Source organism: Diorhabda carinulata, chromosome 9 (genome assembly GCF_026250575.1).
Source record: "Diorhabda carinulata isolate Delta chromosome 9, icDioCari1.1, whole genome shotgun sequence".
NCBI classification, from domain to species: domain Eukaryota; kingdom Metazoa; phylum Arthropoda; class Insecta; order Coleoptera; family Chrysomelidae; genus Diorhabda; species Diorhabda carinulata.
Genome location: NC_079468.1, coordinates 13,193,048 through 13,215,383, shown reverse-complemented (window position 1 = coordinate 13,215,383; position 22,336 = coordinate 13,193,048). Strand labels below are relative to the sequence as shown.

Genomic DNA, 22,336 nt, shown 5'->3' with positions numbered 1-22,336 from the left:
AAATCTGAATAGACTTTTGACAAAATTTGTGTCATGCAGATAAACATACATTTATTATCGTTACTAAATCGTTGCATTCATTTATTATCGTTACTGAAACCAAAAGGCGAAATTTTAAGAGAAAAAGAAATTTTTTGCAGTCAGTCCAAAATCTAACAGCGCGCAGACTCTACATTTAGCACTAAGTAATGAATGACAGCTGGTTATATCACCGCCAAATCGTCGAAAAAAACTCTTAAATACTGTTCCCAGAAGAGGACGCTGGGCGCTTATGGTTTGAGGACAAAAAACAAAAAGGCGGCTCTATAGTTGTTTTGGCTAAAGAATGAAGAATAAGTCTTCCGACCATCACGATCATGATCTGAATGTTCGGAAACTAATCCAGGCACGTTCATTCTTGTTCGAGTTAATCGGATCGGAACGTATTTATATGAGAAGATCCTTTTTAACCTTCTATACTGGTTGGTAAATGTGATCAGACCATTTGTCTAGGGTTTCTGAAACTTTTTCAATAATTTATTCGCTTTAAATGGCTACCTACTATCAAGTTTCATAATCAACGTGATAGGTTAATGAGGCTTGCGGTTTTTATACTTTTAGGTATTTCAACATAGATATAGCTTATTATGTAGTGTCAAATTTAAATACAAAAATCGTGTGAATGGGTAATTAACGCACAAAAAAGTAATAGAAATCAAAAGTTTTCGGCTATCTACGTAGGAACGCGAAGCAGGACCTTTACCTAACTACTTCACGAACAGAAGGGCTCAATATTTAACAATGCAAAAAATGCACAATCACTTGCCAATTGAAATCAAATCGATATAATCTTTTCCTGCATTTCGCAATAATTTGAGGACATATTTACTGGAAAGTGCCTTCTACTCTATAAACCACTTCTATTCTAATAATAATATTCAATTCCGGGCAAGCTGCACACTGGTTTAATATTTGTTATGGACTACCATACACTAATTATCACCTATTACTATTACCTATAATTTTTTTAGTCATTCTGGTTTTCTTCTGTATATCGAAATTTTATCTTATTTGCATTTCTCTCTTTTTCTCTCTCAGAATCATAGTTTCATAGATGAATATTCCTATTAATTGCATACCTCCTTCAATAAAAGTATTTACTACTTTAGCAGCCTGTATGGTACACTCCGATTCTTAGGTCGAACATCTTGTCAATACATATAACCCTGATAAAAGAAATGAGTGCAAATAATTGAGTTTTTGTACAAATTTTTGAATACCCACTCATCATTTGTATGGGATGAAATATAAAGTTCGAAGCTTCTGTTACTGCTGTCTTGCTGATCCTGGCAAGAATAATGTTTATGTCTCATGAAATGATTCAATTGTACTATATTAAATAATATGAATGATCGCATACAGTAGGTAACAAATCAAGTCCAAAGATTTTGATACGATGTTATGGAATTATTTTATTGTCATGTGTCCTTGATAAGTCTGGAATTGATTCGATAAGGTACTCAGAAATTTCTTTCAATAGATACATATAAACCGAGTTTTGTCATACAGATGACCTACTGTTACTGTTATAGAGCAACAAAACAAGTTTATTCCAAAGTATCAAAAAAATTATAGTTATTGATTTTTTATCATAATCAGTAATCTAAATTACCACTTTCTCATAATGTATTTATTGAAACTCCAGATATTAACATGTTCTGAGTGATCTCCGAGGTGAGCTTTGATTTCGCTACTTTAGCTTTTCATAAATAAACCTTTATAGAGAAAGTAATCCCAAGTTTCACATTCAAGCATTTCAGCAAGAATAAACTTTCACGAAATTATGAATATTTCATGAATTTTAATTCATATCTACAGTGACACAATAAAATATTTTCAGTTTGCTACATATCTGTGGTGGAGAGCTTCTATTTTCTCTATTTACTATGAACGGGACTGGAAATTATGCCGGCTTAGGAAGTTGCTCAACTTTCGAATAATTGTTCCACAACTCCAGATATATCAACTTTGAGAATACAGACAAATGAATTACTAGCTTGATGTCAGATTCTGTATATCTTAGCCTCCGAGGAACTTTAGTAATCAAAATAATGAATAATGTATAATTTACCATAAGGGTATTGATAATAATAATCAACAATAAGTTAAATTCCATTTGTTAGTAATACTTACAATTGGTATTTGATATAATTTCGATACTAAAGTTACGTGTGCGAAACACTTATTTTTAGGGATACAGTTTTTAGACTGGTTGTTTGAAATTCATGAAAACTGAAATGAAATGATCCATAATTTTTTATACCTCCACAAAAATAGTGAATAATCGATCTTTTTTTTCAGTTAATGAAAATTATGACGACTTTTTATGTATCTAATGTTTGGAAACTAAACCAAAGAAGTAACTAATTCCATAAAATTTTCCAAATGTTCTCTATTTTCTATACAAAGATAAACTCTACTTTTTAACTTCTCTCCGATATTTCATCTTTTGTCTGAAGCTCGGTATAAGTTGCTGTTATTTTCCCCTTCCCATCGTCAGAGTCCTATTCCCTCAAAGAACGAAGACTAGAGGCATTGTAGAACCCATTCTATTGCTCCTCTTCTACCAATCGATCTGTAATAGAATCTAACATTCAGCCACAACGTAAAAGGAAGCTGCATGTGTTGGATGTGAAAAAATATTCCTGAAAATTTTTTTTCCGAAGCAAATCTCACTAACACTCATTACTTAGATTTCAACTGTATACTTTTTACAGCCCTGATTCGCCTGTACGGCAACGCTTCAATCGCCTAAGTTAAAAACAAACTTTTAACTGGCAGTAATTGTTTACAAAAACAATATTCAAGTTATTATATTCGTATAGTATTATCAAAATCTGTTTTTCTAAGTGGTGACTATTAATTCAAAATACAATAAAGATATAATAGGAATTTTACATGGTCCTTCGAGACGAGTATTTGATGAAAAGCAAAAAGTCAAAACGTTAAGAGAGACATTCTTTTTTTTAATTCATGAAAATCTATTAAGGCATCAACGAAGTTAAGGGTAGTCTCTTCCGAAAATTTAAAATGTACTTACTCCAAAAAAATCACGCATTTACAACTGTCCTTAATTAGGTGTCAATCAAAGATAACAATTTAAGGTTTGAAGTAAGATTTGTAAAAATTGTCTAAGAGGAGGTCATCTAATGGAAAGCTGCAATTTGGTCATTGTCGTAGATGCAATCAATGTCAATGACACTCCCTGAGATGATTTGATTTCAATAATTTTGAGGTTCAAATTTTTCAAATACGAGTATATAATTACGGTTGACGTCAGCAAAATGTACCAGCAAGTGCTCGTTAATGAGAAACATTGCAGTTTGCAAAGAATATTATCCCATATTAAGATCTAAGAGTAGACACAGTATAGTTTATCAATCATTTTAATGTTTCTCACAAAATTTTGGTAAAAATGAGAATGATGTAAATTTTGCCTTGATTAGGAATTTATTCTAATATACTCTTCGTAGATTTGTTACCAACTCATAATTATTTTGACCGAATATGGCACTAATTTTAAACAAAGAGCTACAGAGCTTAGGTCAATTTTTACGCAAAAACAAATCTCAGTTGGTGAATTATTTTTCCAATGGATTAGCGATTCATACCTACTTTCAGTCCACATTTTGGCGGCTCATGGGAAACAACATGCAAAATAGAAATTCAAAGAGTGAGCACTACGTCATTCAAAATAGAACAGTACTAAATTCCAGGCCACTTTTTCCTTTAAATAATCACCCATCAGACTTTAAAACTCTCACTCCGGCTCACTTCCTAATTAAAAAAAGTCTAACGTTGTTACCAGAATCACATTTTGATAACAGATTCAAAAATAGACTTGACATTCAAGAGTTTATAAATGAATTGCAGCAAGGCAAAAGGTGGAAAACCCATGAAGGAAGGAGAATGGTGAAGGTTTTTCAAGATTCCGATGGGATAGCTGTTGTGTGTTGCCACCTTTAGAATCTGCATTGGGGAGATTAGCCCTTTACCTATTAACAAATATGAAAGCCTTCTGATAATCAGCCTTTCAGGTTCGGGGACATATTGAGGATACTTTCTTGTTACGAACCTGATTAGTCTGTGTGGCGGCGCTTCAATCAACTCATCAAAATATCAAAATAATCAACTCAAAACTATCATGGAAATAATTATGCACTACCATGATTATTTTTTCTACTATCTGTTTATCTGTTTATCTATTATTTATAAAACTTTCCAAAAATAAAGTAGATATACAATTAAATAATTAGATAAAAGAAGTATATAGCAAAATTAATAATCACGTTTCAATGATTCTCATCACAAAGTAGTCATTTATTTTGAACGAACAACGCTTATATCTTAAATAATGAATATTATTTGAAATAAAGGAAACGATAATTGAGGTTGTTCATAGTTGGTCAAGCAACTATGAATAACCCTAACTAACAAATAGTTATTGCGAACTACTTTTGTTAACAACTTTTCTACCCTGTAACAATTATCTGCATTATTCTCTGTTGCTTTCCGATGTACTTTTGATTCTGGTTTATGAACCGAATCAATTCATAGGCAGTCGTCATTCAGAAGTATAGCATATTATATCTTGATTCTGATCACAATTGAGAAATCTTAAAAAACATTGGAAAAATATCAAACTAACCAAAAGTTTCAAAATTTGGATTGAATTGCCTTTGGCACAGTTTCTTATTGTGGTATGCTCCATTTGCTATGGTAGCGTCAGTGAAGGAAATAAGTCATTTCAGAGGTCAGTATGGTGTTGACGAGTACGCTGAAACCAGTTGAACAGATAGGTAACCTGAGTATTTGCTGTTAGTGTTACTTAGAAAGCTTTTCAGGTACGGTGTCTTCGGAGTCTGCTTTCAAATATTAAGGCAGCTACCGGTATTTCCCTTCTACTAATCCGCTGAACCTGTGTGGATTCCGGTCAAGACTTAGCAAAATATTTCTGCTTACAACGATATTTCCTGGTTGGTTTGTTACAATAAAAACATTTTGCATCAAATTCAAATTCAAGAAAGAAACAAGCATGAGACAAACAGTGAGAGATTTAGTGCCACTGTATTTTCAAAAAAAATTACGAAATGACATTAAATAATAAGTAAAAATGAAAATGTGTACACTTGCTAAATAAATAGAAAAAAAGGCAAGAAAACTATTGAAAAGTACATGAAAGTGGAAAATAGTAAGTTGTTCTAGTAGAATTATCTGATAGAGGTGAGAATAGTTATGGTTGAGGATGTTTATAAAGCACAAATCAATAGAAGTCATTTCAAAGTTTCAAAGTTACAGAAACTTGTGATTGATGATAAATTATTATTAGTAGAATTTAACTTCAAACATTATAAGTATACCAGTAGATGAGGTCGGCCAAATGATAGAACTAAACAACAACAGTTTTATAAAATATATGGCTGATTCAAAATGCGAGTAGAAGTTATTGGAATATAAGAGCATGGAATTCTTTGAATTCATATACGAAAATTAACAACTTTATCATCCATATAACAGAAAATCTAGTTCTCAATTTGAAGAAAAATTGAAAATTATTAATATCATTATTTCGAGTAATAATTTTTTTTATTTAGAAGCAAATAATTACAATTTGATATTATTATCAATAAGTGAATTCAATCTTAATTTGAAGCTCACGTGATATCACGAGAATTTAATATAAACCATAGCTTCGATTATTTGGCAACAGTTTAGTATTTAATATAACAGTGACATTCTATATTCAATAACATCATGAAGTTGGTATTATTATTTGTCTTCATTTTATTTATAGAAATTATCAGTGGTAAGCTTTATTATTCATTGATAATTGTTTGTGATTATGTTAGTCTATTAAAATACTTGATTGTGTGATTTTGTGCATAATTTTAACAAGCTTGAATTTTAATTTGATTATTTCTGATTACTATGAATACCATTAAAAGGATTCCAACTTGCCTTATCTTCGCAAATTATTCGTGATTGCTCCTGCATTCATTCATAAATTAGATATGTTTTTTTATAAATTCATTTTTAAACGGTTGGAGGCTTGATATACTGCTATAAGTAGTTCGAATATTTCGAAAACATGTGAAATTCTCAGAAGTTCATGAAGTTGATTCTTCGTAGTTAAGGGCACAAGAAAATATCAATTAATTAAAACAAATATCAAATTAATAATGGAAAATAATAGTAGGAATCTGGATATAGGATTTTAAATTATCAGTAAAAAAATTTCAAATTACTCTATTCACATGTGAAATGCAGTTATTTGACCAAAACACCTTATTGGTCAGTTTGAAACTGGATTATGACGTGAGAAAATAAGTTTATATGATAATTTTGCTTTCCATCGGTTCATTCTGATATTATGATTACCTCCAATGTTGATTAGAACAGAACATAGTTACAAATGATAACAACATACTCAACATACTACTCACTATTGATCCTTATATGGATTGCTACAGATTGCTAGAAAATAATTTTGAATTCATATTTTCATTTACAGCTGGGACTATTGATTGCCCACCAAATTCAAATTGGAAGGATATAGGAGGATCCAACTGCTACTCTCCTGTCCCTACATGTCAAAATCCAAACCCAGAGTATGTATTTAATCCGAATGGATGTTTTGATAATTTGATAAGAGCCTGTTGGTGTGATGAAGGATACTTAATGAATGATAACAAATGCGTACTCAAAGAAAACTGTCCTCAGAAATAAATTACGATGCTAATTAATTTTTTTTGTTGTATAAATGTAATCATTCAATAAATAATATAGTTCCTAATACCTCTCACTACTTTGAAAATTTTTGAAATCACTTCTAGTACTTCAATGTATGCACAAAAATGAGACATAACTGATACATGAGTAGTTTTTTATCCTTAATAAGGCGTTCTTTTGAACTACACTGAAGATATGAACCTGAAATACATGTCGATATTGTATCAACTCTTAGTGGACTCAAAATACTCATATATTTGCACATTTCAGGAGAAGGTATTGTAATGTTTTTTTTACTGATTTAAACTATTTTAACATAATAGTTACTCTCTATTTATATTAATTAACTGTTCACTACTTATATAATTCATTTAGATTCACTACTCTTTCGATCCATTCATGATGACATTGAATTTAATACTGACTCTTCGCTGATTAACAAGCACATATTTATACCCAAAAAAGTTCTCGCATAATTCTCTAAATAGTAAACGAACAAACAAATGATTCTGTAATAATATGAACAAATCACCGCTATATATAGAAAAACTTGTAGAAAAAACATAATAAAACGCTTGCTGAGATTTGTGTAACCCGCAAATTCAGAAAATTTTACTTCCATCATAACCAAACAGGATCTACTTCACAGTTCCCGTCATGGACGAGTTAGTAACAGTATTCTTCTATAGAAGGCAAAAGTAGTCACAATAAATGTCGTAATTATTACAAGACTGATCGCAATGGTTGTATATATTTGAACATGATCGTTTCGAGACAATTCAGCATTATCGAAGTTTGACTAGAATAAATATTATTGACATAGTGAAAGAATATTATTCATCTATATTATATTTATAATATATAATCAGGTTTCGTAATGATTATCGTAGTTGACTTACTGAAACACATGTCGTCATGGAGACGATATTTGTTTAAATATAGGTCCAATATATATATATATATATATATATATATATATATATATATATATATATATAAGTAACAATAACAATTGCCAAATCTTTTTTATTAGAATTACGTGAAAACTTACTTTCCTAACATAAAGGTTTAAGTAAAGTCACGAAACGAAAATGTGAATTATTATCATTTAAATACTATTATCAAAATAGTTTAAATCAGTAAAAAAGAAAAACATTACAATACCTTCTCCTGAAATGTGCAAATATATGAGATTTTGGATCCACTAAAAGTTGATACAATATCGACATGTATTTCAGGTTCCTTCTTACACCTTCAGTGTAATTCAAAAGAACGCCTTATTCAGGATAACAAACTACTCATGTATCAGTTGTCTCATTTTTGTGCATACATTGAAATACATGAAGTGATTTCAAAAATTTTCAAAATAGGTACAGGTATTAGAAACTATATTATTTATTGAAGTCAATGAATACATTTATACAAAAAACAATGAATTAGCATCGTAATTTATTTCTGAGGACAGTTTTCTTTGAGTACGCATTTGTTATCATTCATTAAGTATCCTTCATCACACCAACAGGCTCTTATCAAATTCTCCAAACATCCATTCGGATTATATACATACTTTGGGTTTGGATTTTGACATGTAGGGACAGGAGAGTAGCAATTGGATCCTCCTATATCCTTCCAATTTGAATTTGGTGGGCAATCAATAGTCCCAGCTGTAAATGAAAATATGAATTCAAAATTATTTTCTAGCAATCTGTAGCAATCCATATAAGGATCAATAGTAAGTAGTATGTTGAGTATGTTGTTATCATTTGTGGTTATGTTCTGTTCCAATCAGCTTTGGAGGTAATCATAAGATCAGAATGAGTCGATGGAAAGCAAAACTATCATATAAACTTATTTTCTCACAGCATAATCCAGTTTCAAACTGACCAATAAGGTGTTTTGGTCAAATAACTGCATTTCACACGTGAATAGAGTCATTCGAAATTTTTTTACTGATAATTTAAAATCCTTTATCCAGATTCCTACTATTATTTTCCATTATTAATTTGATATTTGTTTTAATAAATTGATATTTTCTTGTGCTCTTAACTACGAAAAATCAACTTCATGAACTTCTGAGAATTTCACATGTTTTCTAAATATTCGCAATGAGTTAGAATACACTACTTATAGCAGTATATCTAACCTCCAACCATTTGAAAATGAAGTTATAAAAAACATATCTAATTTATGAAGGAGCAATCACGAATAATTTGCGAAGATAATGCAAGTTTGGAATTCTTTTAATGGTATTCATAGTAATCAGAAATAGTCAAATTAAAATTCAAGCTTGTTAAAATTATGAACAAAATCACACAAACAAATATTTTAATAGACTAATATAATTACAAACAATTATCAATGAATAATAAAGCTTACCACTGATAATTTCTATAAATAAAATGAAGACAAATAATAATACCAACTTCATGATGTTATTCAATATAGAATCTCACTGTTACATTAAATACTTAACTGTTGCCAAATACACGAAGCGATGGTTTATATTAAACTCTCCTGATATCACGTGAGCTTCAAATTAAGATTGAATTCATTTATTGATAATAATATCAAATTGTAATTATTTGCTTCTAAATAAAAAAAAATGATTACTCGAAATAATGATATTAATAATTTTCAATTTTTCTTCAAATTGAGAACTAGTTTTTCTGTTATATGGTTGATAAAGTTGTTAATTTTCGTATATGAATTCAAAGAATTCCATGCTCTTATATTCCAATAATTTCTACTCGCATTTTGAATGAGCCATATATTTTCTAAAACTGTTGTTGTTTAGATATATCATTTGGTTAGGTCAGGTTAGGTTAGGTTAGACCTCATCTACTGGTATACTTGTAATGTTTGAAGTTAAATTCTACTAACAATAATTTATCATCAATCACAAGTTTCTCACCTCTATCAGATAATTCTAATAGAACAACCTACTATTTTCCACTTTCATATACTTCTCAATAGTTTTTTTGCCTTTTTTTCTATTTATTTAGCAAGTGTACACATTTTCATTTTTACTTATTATTAAATGTCATTTCGTAATAATTTTATTGAAAATACAGTGGCACTAAATCTCTCACTGTTTGTCTCATGCTTGTTTCTTTCTTGAATTTGAATTTGATGCAAAATGTTTTTATTGTAACAAACCAACCAGGAAATATCGTTGTAAGCAGAAATATTTTGCTAAGTCTTGACCGGAATCCACACAGGTTCAGCGGATTAGTAGAAGGGAAATACCGGTAGCTGCCTTAATATTTGAAAGCAGACTCCGAAGACACCGTACCTGAAAAGCTTTCTAAGTAACACTAACAGCAAATACTCAGTACCTATCTGTTCAACTGGTTTCAGCGTACTCGTCAACACCATACTGACCTCTGAAATGACTTATTTCCTTCACTGACGCTACCATAGCAAATGGAGCATACCACAATAAGAAACTGTGCCAAAGGCAATTCAATCCAAATTTTGAAACTTTTGGTTAGTTTGATATTTTTCCAATGTTTTTTAAGATTTCTCAATTGTGATCAGAATCAAGATATAATATGCTATACTTCTGAATGACGACTGCCTATGAATTGATTCGGTTCATAAACCAGAATCAAAAGTACATCGGAAAGCAACAGAGAATAATGCAGATAATTGTTACAGGGTAGAAAAGTTGTTAACAAAAGTAGTTCGCAATAACTATTTGTTAGTTAGGGTTATTCATAGTTGCTTGACCAACTATGAACAACCTCAATTATCGTTTCCTTTATTTCAAATAATATTCGTTATTTAAGATATAAGCGTTGTTCGTTCAAAATAAATGACTACTTTGTGATGAGAATCATTGAAACGTGATTATTAATTTTGCTATATACTTCTTTTATCTAATTATTTAATTGTATATTGTGCATAATTATTTCCCTGATAGTATTGAGTTGATTATTTTGATATATTTGATGAGTTGATTAAAGCGCCGCCACACAGGCTAATCAGGTTCGTAACAAGAAAGTATCCTCAATATGTCCCCGAACCTGAAAGGCTGATTATCAGAAGGCACGCTGTTTTCATATTTGTTAATAGGTAAAGGGCTAATCTCCCCAATGCAGGTTCTAAAGGTGGCAACACACAACAGCTATTCCATCGGAATCTTGATAAACCTTCACCATTCTCCTTCCTTTATGGGTTTTCCACCTTTTGCGTTGCTGCAATTCATTTATAAACTCTTTGATGAATATCAAGTCTATTTTTGAGTCTGTTATCAAAATGTAACTCTGGTAACAACGTTAGACTTCTTTTAATTAGGAAATGAGCCGGAGTGAGAGTTTTAAAGTCTGATGGGTGATTATTTAAAGGAAAAAGTGGCCTGGAATTTAGTACTGTTCTATTTTGAATGAAGGAGTGCTCACTCTTTGAATATCTATTTTGCATGTTGTTTCCCATGAGCCGCCAAAATGTGGACTGAAAGGAGGTATGAATCGCTAATCCAATTTTTCCTTGGAAAAATAATTCACCCACTGAGATTTGTTTTTGCGTAAAAATTGACCTAAGCTCTGTAGCTCTTTGATTAAAATTAATGCCATATTCGGTCAAAATAATTATGAGTTGGAAACAAATCTACGACGAGTATATTAGAATAAATTCCTAATCAAGGCAAAATTTACATCATTCTCATTTTTACCAAAATTTTGTGAGAAACATTAAAATGATTGATATTCTATACTGTGTCTACTCTTAGATCTTTTCTGGTATGGGCTTAACCCGAGAAAGTGTGTATATTAGTTTCACTGGACGAAATTTCAGTTACCGTAATATATGTGTTTCAGCTTTAAGCTGGCTCTTAGATTACGTATAGTACTAATTCGGTCTTCCAAAATGAGTTTTTCTACAGCGCTGCCGTTCTCATCGGTAACACTTCTGTTAACGTTCTGGGGCGCTCCGCATGTAGGAAATTTTCCTAAAAGCGGAACAAAATTCCTACACTTGAGTCTTGAAGACGCACTCATCTCCAAAATTTTCGATGAATTGTCTTCGACCTAAAAAACGAATTAGGATGGGTTGCGCAACAGAAACTGTGCACATTCTTCTCGATCATAGCTATGAGTACACTAAAAAGCGGAGTTGCTTGATCCCGGCAGTTCTCTACGCTTCGTGATAGACCAATCTAACATCCATTGCAGTCACTATCACTATACTCAAAATTCCGATTTATATTTGAGCCCCCCGCCGTATAGGGGGGATAATAGAATTTAAACTATTATCAATTATCAATTAGTTTTTATTGTATGATCATTGTTATGCAAATCTACACCGTTTAGAGTGTATTACAACTGCTTTCTATTTGCCTAGAAAAGATTAGAAAAACATAATTCAACCTTATCACTCCAAACTATAGGGATAGGAAAAATGAGACTAAATTCATACACCCTCCAAACCACAATTCAATCATATGAAGTATAGTAACTGATTAAAAAAATTAGTTATCTTTGTGTTTCACAATCTATATATGTACTATATATATAATACTGGACCACCTTGTATAACCACTATATAGAAACTTGTAATGAAAAACAATTGTAATCGTTTAGTTTTTTATGGAAAAAAGTAATCGTTAATTCAATTGAACAATTGAACAATCGTTAAAAAATGTAGTTCGTGGGTTAAAATAAGTTATTAGTTCAACCAATATTTTTTAATGGAATGTCATAAAATAGGGTAGTTTCAATAGCACTGATGATGAAATAATATAGATTTGTTTACTAAAATTAAGTGAGTGACCTTTATTTATTTTGTGTAATGTGTGACCAGTAATATTTTCTGTTTTTCTCTCATAGCTTTATGAATATTCATTGAAAAAATCCAGATTTTTATCAGTCATACAGGATGTTCCACAAGTGAACAAACGGTTTGTCAAACAGTATGTCCCATATTTTATTTTCGTTCTACATGGATAATCAGATCAACTTTGAAATATATTTCATGTACTTCCCTTATAGGATTTTACAATGGGCCCAGTATAGGCCCAGACTTGAGCCAAGTATGTACACCTCTGGCCCTAGCTTGGAAGCCATTATTGATTCAAACTAGATGAGACTCTGGGACAATAAATAAATAAACAAATAAATAAATGATATTTTTTTTATTATCCTATTTTTTGGGTTTTTTATGCATAAAAGAATTTTATTCATATAAAATTATTTATTTCTTCTAATGTTCAGATATCTATTATAGATAAGATATTAGAACAAAACTTTATATAGTTATTGAGAGTTCTGACAAGCTTGGCTGACTATAAGATAGCCGAGGTCGGGTTACCCAGAGCTCAGCCCAGCTTGTGGCTATAGGGTGGCCGACGTATGGTTACTCAGAATTCTGCCAAGCCTGGCTGACTATAGGATGGCCGAGGTCGAGCTACCCAGATTTCAATCAGGCTTATGACATTATTGGTTTGCCAAAGCCGGGTTTTCCAGCGTTGGCCGAAACTAAGCCCCGTTGTTCAAGTCTGGGGGCTCCTATATGAGTTAGGTATTCCCTAGGTATTAGGTTCTTGAGATATCTACAACAATATCTTATCAAAATAAACGACTGGACAAGAATCTGTTGAGTCAAAATTAATGAAGCAAAATAACTCCAAACTATATTAACAAAATGTAGAGGAGTTACACCTACAGTAATGATAAACGGACAAGGTAAAGTACCTGGGTATCAATTCAGACGGGGCTACCCTGAAAACACATATCCTTTCTCAAAAGAAACAAATCACAAACAATGAATCCAAATTTTCCTTTCAAAGTCGCCTTCACGCCAATATGAACCAATGGGATCCAGTTGTGGTGGACAGCAACAAAATCTCAGTTCAAGCTTATGGAGATGCTTCAGTCTAAAATTTTACGCACAAGCGCGCACGTACCGTGGTTTATACAGAACAATAAAATCAAGAAATATCTTCAAGTAAATTATGTCAAAGTAGAAATAAGTGCTTACAGGGAGCGCTACTTAAACAGACAGTTATATTAGTTCCTAAAAACACATACAAAATGAAATGAAAATAGTGAGGAATAATGTCTCATACTACATAACAAACAACCAACTTGCTTAAAGTAGTAAAAATATTCCGTTATAAGTACTGATGCAATCCGTACGAAGTAATAAGGACAAAATAACCTCTCAAGGTTAATGAAATCTATTTAAATTTCTATGATTGTGCTATTGAGCAATTGCTTACTGTAACCTAATAAGCACCGAAATCATAAATTCTATATTTTCAAGTTTTTGGACAGTAAAACTTTATGAAATACTTTTCATAAAAGTTAGTGTATTTTCCATACCTGATGCATCATGAGTAATTCAAAAGTCTAATTTGGTAGGCTTAGCAGGACCACACTTTATTAGTGGCAGGTCTGAGAGATTGAGTGTCTAAAAATCTATACTTCTAAATTTATCTACAAGTTACAGGTCTTAGACTAATAGATCTATCTTTGCATTACAAACTTAGGAGTACAATTCTTTATCCATATGATATAGTCAATTAATAGTATGTTGATAAACAAATTAGAAAAGTTACTGACAGTAGTATTATTTATTTAAATCAACAAATGTATTTATACAGAAATGAAAAATTGAACAAACTTCATTTTTAAGGACAGTTTTCTTTGAGTACACATTTTTCATCATTCATCAAGTATCCTTCATTACACCAACAGTCCCTTATCAAATCCATTGTACATCCTTGCGGATCATTTATGAATTTTGGATTTGGATTTTGACAAGTAGGCACAGGATAATAGCAGGTAGACCCTCCCAACTCCTTCAATTTCGAATTAGGTGGACAAGTGGTTGGTCCAGCTGTGAATAGAGAAATTAAATCAAGATAATTTTTAATAAATATATGGAGATCTGCTCAACAAATAATATACAAGGGTAAGTGCAAATGTCTCACAATGTACGACGATACGAAAACAAACAAGATTTTTTAAGAAAATGTTCATATATGTTCATAATTTTCTTGACAGAGGTTAGCTTTATCTCCATTGTTGTTGCCGAATCCTAGTGAATCCATACATGTCTCTCCTAACGAAAAGGAATATCATAAACTTGTAAGTAGTATTCAACGAGTAAGAATTTTTTATACATAAAGACGATCAAGTAAAATTGATTACAATTCTGTTGATCCGCAGATCCGGCACAAAAATTCTTCTCGATTTCTTGGTAGATGCATTTATAATGTTCTTCGACCATAAGCATCATTTTCTCAAAGCTTTCTCAATATTAATTAAATGCACCCTGTAACCTAACTCAAACTAAACCTTCATTCAACTGTAGTCAGAGTTTACTACTCAATGATGGTGGTATTTAAAAACGCAATGCTACTTGGTACAATTTCCCTTGTTATGTAGCATCTAAAAAATATAGAATGGGTCTAGTGTTTGAATTAATTTAAGGAAGTACATTAACAATACCATATGTGGTATAATTATGATATATAATGTAATTACATTACATTTCCATTACATTACTTTCTGTTTTAATAAGCTCTAGTATTGGGTTGAGTGATGGACTGAAGTACCATAATCGCTCAAAGGAACTTCTTTATATTAATTGAATCAGTATATTTAAGAGCTAATATTTATAGATACTTTTTCCATCATTTCATGTTCAGACATTAAATTCTACCTTAAGAATTCTGTCAAAATAATTTTTTTACATTCAATATGCTTATGATTCACGGCAAAGTTTTTGACTAGCTCATATTATGATGGAGTGATAGATATATTTATAACAGAAAATTTGTACTAATATATATGAATGAATGAACAGAGACATAGACAATGGTAGAAATTTCTGAAGAACAATGCAATATCTTATTTCCTACGAGAACAAATCAACAAAACCAATGAAATAAATATCGCCAAAAATATGGTTTCTATAATTTGTTTCCGAACTTTGACTTTAGTAACCAGCGATGTAATCAGAGATGTTTACATATTATATTGATACATATTTATTATTATTATTACATGGCATTTCCATTTAATTATAAAATGGATTGATTTCATATTATAAGTTCATGTTCTTATGAATTTCTTATAAAAATAATACATTTTAAACAAGAGTTAGTTTCAAAATACTCTAATCAATCAAATTTTACGTACCACTAATCGTTCCTATAATTAAGATGAAGACAAATATAAATACAAACTTCATAATGTCACTGAATTTTGAATGTATATATATTTACTAAAGACTGTTGCCCGATAAACGAGCATTGGATTATATTAAATTATCATTAGGTCACGTGAGCAACAATTAATTTATTGATAACAATTTGAATATGTAATTATTTGGTCCCAAGTCATAATTATTTGAAATGATATGATAAAATAAAACATATACAAAATGTCAAGCTCCAATGTTTCTGTGATTCAAATTATAATTGTCCGATAACATCTACTGTATTTACTACTATCACTACATCATGTAGAACAGAAGCAAACCAAACATTTTTTCTGCTGCCCACTTTGGAGACAAATTATTTTTTAGCGCCCTCCTTTTTTACCTTGCTATACTATAACTTCAAATGAAATAAATCATTGTCAGCTATATTAGCGGAGATTAAACATTAATTTTGAAACGATACATTTATTATAGATAGACACAAGAGCGCTCAAGTCTCAAGTTAACTATAGCTGGTTATACCTTCCAATGAGAATAATTATTAAAATGCAACTTCATAGTATTCACACAGATTATCATTCATTCAAAATAACACCAATAATTAGTTTTTATGTTTAATAAGTCTTTTAATATCAGTCAAAACAGCCGCAAATCGTTACGTTCGGTAACATGCAAACGATTTCACTTTTTAGTAAACAGTGTTGCCACAACACTAAATACACGTTCACACAAATTTGACAATGGGAATGCTATAAAGAATCGATGAACGATTGAACAATCCAGAGTTTAATTGCGATATCGATTTTTTAGCTGTTCTTGACAATAATTTTTGAACTTTTATTTTCTCATTCGTTGTCAATTCTATAAGATCTTTTACTAACTGAGGAGATATTGTCTCTTGATAGCAAACGAACGATTCAAGTAGCCGTTCATCTAAATTCTTTGCAACCAAATGTTATCAGTGATTAACGCATCCAATGTATGGAAAAAATGGTCTCTGAATATCTTGCAAACAATAGTTCTTCACACATTTTCTCATATTTAATAAATCTCACGTATTTGAAAAATTTTGTAACAGATAATATAAGTTTCATTTGACATTCAAGTATCGTTTGCGATAGTTAAAGAAACTTGAAAAACACGGGTGCGATTTCAAAACAAACGATGCGCGTCAGTGCTCAAAACGTAACCTCTAAGAACTTTTTTTGGCGTTATAAGAATACTTTTACCACAATTTTGTGTTAATAGGCTCCTTATTGAATATCCTTTGTAATAGTTTAGGAAAATAAGCGAAGTCGATAACACAGCCCCTTCTTGTGATTGGATTTCATTTTGTAGAAAAGTATGTAGGTTAGGTTAGGTTAGGTACGGTTAGGTTTCAACGATTAATTTAAATATTACAATCACTGAGAAATCATCTTATATATTAAAAAAAATTCATGATTTCCATTCCGAGTCCATTCAGGCGTTCTACCCAACCGATTTACTTAATTTTTTCTTTCAATGAAAGTTATTGATGCACAGATCACCCATCAACCATCGGATTTCATCTAATTTTCACCATTCTCAAGTAATACTCAAATGCGATTTTCCCCTGTACATTACTTATGGGAGTTTTTCACATACACACGTTCTATCCTCAATATTTCAGGTTCTATTCAAGATAGAGACTTCGTTTTGGTTAAAGAACACTCGCTAAAACACCTTCTTTCTTTTGAGTTTTTGAACACTTGAATCGGTTGAGTTGGAGAGGAGCTAGGCGCGGACATTCAATGTGGAGTTATGGATTTTTGTAGGTTTATGGCAATTTTTATACATTCAAAGATCTATATCTCAGGTTCTAATATAGCTACAGAGTTCGTTCTTTTCTATTATAATGATTTCTGATACTTATTTAATGGATTCGATGCGAGCGAAGCCGCGGGTAAAAGCTAGTTACAATTATTTGATTCTTCAAACGCAAAAAAGTACCTGAAGGGATGATTTATATATGTATATATATATATATATATATATATATATATATATATATATATATATAAATTCTTTGTTTGTCAAGAAATCGATTAAAAAATTTATTTTTGCTATCTTTGCTATGTACAGGTGAAAGTTACGGATTCAAAACTATTGGACATAAGCCGTCCCTTACCTTCAGATAGAAGTATCAAATATTTATTCCGTCAAACACACTGGCTAATTCAGACTATAGAAACTATTTCAATATAAAATAATGAAGTTCTTCAAACTTGATATACGAAAATCTCAATACAACATTATCATTCATTTCGCAGAAACCACTAGTTCTCATTTCTAATTAGTAATTATTAGTGTCAATATTTCGAATAAACATGGGTTTTATTTGGTAGCGAATAATTACGATATAATATTGTTATCAATTAGTAAATTCAATTTTAATTTGAGGCTCACGTGATATAATGAGATTTTAATATAAACCATTGCTTAGCGTACTAGGCAACAGTTTAGTATTATTTATCGTGATAGTAAGCTTCTATATTCAATAACAATATGAAGTTGATATTATTATTTGCATTCGTTTTATTCATAGGAACGATCAATGGTAAGTTTTATCATTTATTAGAAACTGATTGATATATCTTTGAAAATACTTATTCGTAATAAGTGATTATGTTTATACAAAAACTTGTATTGTAATTTGAGATAGAGAATTATTTTATTCACTATTTCTTAATTAGGATCTCAAACAGCTATAGTCCATTCCAATGAAAGAATAGCAAACTTGCATTATCATTGCAAATTACTCGCACACTGATCCTTCAAACATCGGTTTCTTCCATAAATTACCCCTATTTTTTATTTTTTTATAAGTACATCATGGATCAGATTGAAGATAGATATATTGCTATTAGTATTATATCCTAACTCATTTTTCCACAGCTGATGTTACAAAAAATATTGATGAAAACAAATACTGAATTAGTACCCAAATGGAAAATAATGGTGAGAATATGAATACGGAATTATCAGTCAACAAATTTTTTTCAACCAATCACAGTACTTCCTTACATATGAATTGCACTTGTTGAACAAAACCTTTTCTGTTCTCCCAGTCAGCTTGAAGTTAAACTGTAAAGAGCTTTGCAAGAAAATATCATTGACTCAATTTGATGATCTCATATTTACGTCCAAAGTGATAAGAGTATACTGCTTTATTTTTAACCGGGAGAGATCTTAATTTTGATCTATATATGAGTGCAAACAAAATACCGAGTACTAAATTATATTGACTTTCACATTTCGAACGATGATTCCACCAAATTTGCCCTGCTCATGAGAACCACCCTCTTTGATATCGAAAAGTTAAACAAAGATATCTTGGAAATTATATGGAATCCATATTTTTATTTACAGCTGCGATAATTGGATGCCCACCAAATTCAAATTGGAAGGAAATAGGAGGATCTAACTGCTACACTCCTGTCCCTACATGTCAAAATCCAAATCCAAAGCATGTGGTTGATCCGAATGGATGTTATTTGAATTTGATAAGAGCCTGTTGGTGTGATGAAGGATACTTGATGGATGATAACAAATGCGTTCTCAAAGAAAACTGTTCTCAATAATAAAATATAATGCTAATTCAATTTCTACTTCTGTATAAATATATTGATTAACTCCAATGAATGATATATAATTTATGATGATTCCTGATATTTGTCTCAATTGAGAAACTATGTCATTTATAGACAAAAAGCATAAATTTTTGAATTCAGTACATTCAAGAAATGATACATAATAGATACACAAGGGGTTTTGTACCCTCAATAGATCCTGAAATGTACCTGAAATAAACAATTTTATGAATTAATTAATTAAAAAATCAATTCAATTTATTTTCCATTGAGTTGTGATGTTGTGATGGAACAAGCATACAGAGTTGTGGTTACAGGAAAATTACAGGAAAATTAATATTTTATATCCTTATACATCGAAAGAGAGCAATAATACTGTAACGTTTTTGGGGGTGAATTAATAAGCACTACCACTTCAGTTTTTTACACACTTAAATAATTTCTACGATTACTTTCTCTAATTCGTTCTTTTCACTATTTATTTAAAACTTAACTTACTGCGTTACATAAACTTATTCACATACCACCAATAGACTTCTACAAAGTTCTAGAACAAGAGAAAACACAAGAAATAAATAAATAGAATTTCCTAGAAATTATTTGACAAAAATACTGCGATGAACCGCCTTCTATAATAAAATGTTCATCAAAGGCGCGTTCTCCATTAATAAAAAACATACTAAACGCGCGACGTGAATTCGCCAAATTTTAAAATCCCATTGTAACGACAGGGCCGGCATAAGGACCCATTTGGCGTGCTTGTTCGTGAAAATATTCATATTGACTTAATTAACGAGAGATAAAATAGAAAAGTTCCACTTATTGAATGACGATGGGGATGCTATAAAGAATCAATAAACAATAAACCACAATCCAGGCTATAATTGCGATATCGATTTGAACTTGCTTTCAATTTCCTTGCTTGTTGTCTATTCTATAAGTTCTTTCTCCAGCTGAGGTGATATTGCATGTTGATAGCCAACGAACTTCAGTATGAAACAGCAAACTGTTGAAATATTCTTCACTAGTAACACAAATCTGATGAGATAATCTATCATTCAATGAGATATTACGGATTTTATTGATGCCTTAATGGCATGTTGCAGTGAAGTAGCCGTTCACTTAGATTATTGGCAACCAAATGTCAATAGATAATGTAAAACAAGGACATGGCACCTTGTCAAAGCAAGATCGCTATCTGTGATAGCTGATATTATATTCTTCAAGAGAATTTTTTTCTCATCACAAATCTCTTCCAATATATTAAATATGGTCTCTCCTTTGTATTCATCTCTAAATATCTTGCAAACAATAGTCCTTCACATATTTTCTCATCTTTAATAAGCCTCACGTGAGACATTATAAGGCGATTACAAGGCTATCCTATTAAATATTTTTTCTAATTAGTCAATATTTTTTCTCTGAAAAAATAAAAAATATGAATGGTAAATTATTAAGTTGAACCACGAAAATATCGATTATTAAAATGGACCAAACCAAATCATAGGAACCAGAAGTACAATAAAACAAACTCAAATATTATCCCGTGTGAAGTTATCCACGGATGACATTATTGTAAGCTACCAAAAATTGAAGATAAAGAGAAGAAAAAAAAATTAAACACGTGCTTTTGTACATATTTCAAAATTCTGAAACGAAGACCTAAAAAATTGTATAGAGTTCAACAAAGAGTACCTTTTTGTTAAAAAATCGTTTGAAAAATTCATTTTTGCTCTCTTCAAATTATACATGTTGTCTCTGTGGAAGTTAAGGATTCATAACCATTTGGCATGAGCCGTGGCCTTCAGAGAGTAGTGTAGAATGTTTTTCAGTCAAACACACACATATGTGATCATCCATTAAAACTGGAATGGTGTTCGAATGTATAGTTTATAGAGTATACTTAAATATGAGCTCTGATTTCTCTACATTGAAGGCCTATCACTTAGAAATGAGGTGTCTTGTCTTATGAGAAAATTTGTTTCATGTCACAGCATTATTTTCACGTCATCTACACACTCCCAGATTTTTTGCATCAAGTCCCGGGACACCCTGTACATAAAAGTATAACATACGATATTATTTTGAATAAATATCTTTTTTCCTCCTTCTTCTAGTTTGTTTTTGTTAATTAATAGTATAGGAAGCCCTTCACAAGTGGCCATAGTGAAGGTTATTTTATAATAGTATACAGTTTAATTGGAAATTATTATCAACACTCCTAATTATACTGTTTAACGCACGTTTAGATAATTGTTTTCAAATATCTACAAATATAAATCTATCCACATATACTAAATTTTCTTGCCAATCAGCTAACAAGGGAATCAATTCTTTCCACTGTATTATAAAATGGACTATAAAAGATAGGTCTTGGTCTCGATTAAAACTATTTGTCTTTCCAATGATGTCGATTTATCGCATGATTATAAATACAAATATGTTCTCCTTATACCTACCGGTCTCTAGCACATCTCCTAGTTTGTCCAACGTACTACATTACAGCTAAATATGTAAATACCTCTTTTCAAAGGTCAGTTTTTGATCTGTAAAAAATTATCTTAGAAGATTTCTTTCATTGTTTTACATTTCACAACTGGAAAGAAAAACAGTTTAAGAATAATATTATGAGACATTTTTTTCAAAGTTTTTCCATTCTAAATTTTGAAAGTCAACTTAATAATGGACATTTTGTCTAAGTTCTTAGATGAAATCATTCCTATCATAGTAATATTGATATGGTTGACATAGTATACTTTGAGATACCATGAGAAACAGAAAATGAAAACGGA

The 22,336-nt window shown here is 30.8% G+C and overlaps 4 long non-coding RNA genes across 4 annotated transcripts; 2 read left to right on the top strand and 2 right to left on the bottom strand.

Moving 5' to 3' along the window:
- Nucleotides 1-5,755: 5,755 nt before the first annotated feature.
- LOC130898301 (uncharacterized) lies at nt 5,756-6,841 on the top strand. Its single transcript, XR_009059879.1, has 2 exons — nt 5,756-5,845; nt 6,551-6,841. It is a non-coding gene; the product is annotated as an uncharacterized LOC130898301 (long non-coding RNA).
- Nucleotides 6,842-8,147: 1,306 nt separating this feature from the next.
- LOC130898300 (uncharacterized) lies at nt 8,148-9,269 on the bottom strand. The gene is made up of 2 exons (XR_009059878.1): nt 9,145-9,269; nt 8,148-8,432 (listed from the first exon to the last, which is right to left on the bottom strand). It is a non-coding gene; the product is annotated as an uncharacterized LOC130898300 (long non-coding RNA).
- Nucleotides 9,270-12,883: 3,614 nt separating this feature from the next.
- Nucleotides 12,884-16,013, bottom strand: LOC130898302 (uncharacterized). The gene is made up of 3 exons (XR_009059880.1): nt 15,912-16,013; nt 13,458-14,604; nt 12,884-13,315 (listed from the first exon to the last, which is right to left on the bottom strand). It is a non-coding gene; the product is annotated as an uncharacterized LOC130898302 (long non-coding RNA).
- Nucleotides 16,014-18,229: 2,216 nt separating this feature from the next.
- LOC130898298 (uncharacterized) lies at nt 18,230-19,592 on the top strand. The gene is made up of 2 exons (XR_009059876.1): nt 18,230-18,511; nt 19,324-19,592. It is a non-coding gene; the product is annotated as an uncharacterized LOC130898298 (long non-coding RNA).
- Nucleotides 19,593-22,336: the final 2,744 nt, after the last annotated feature.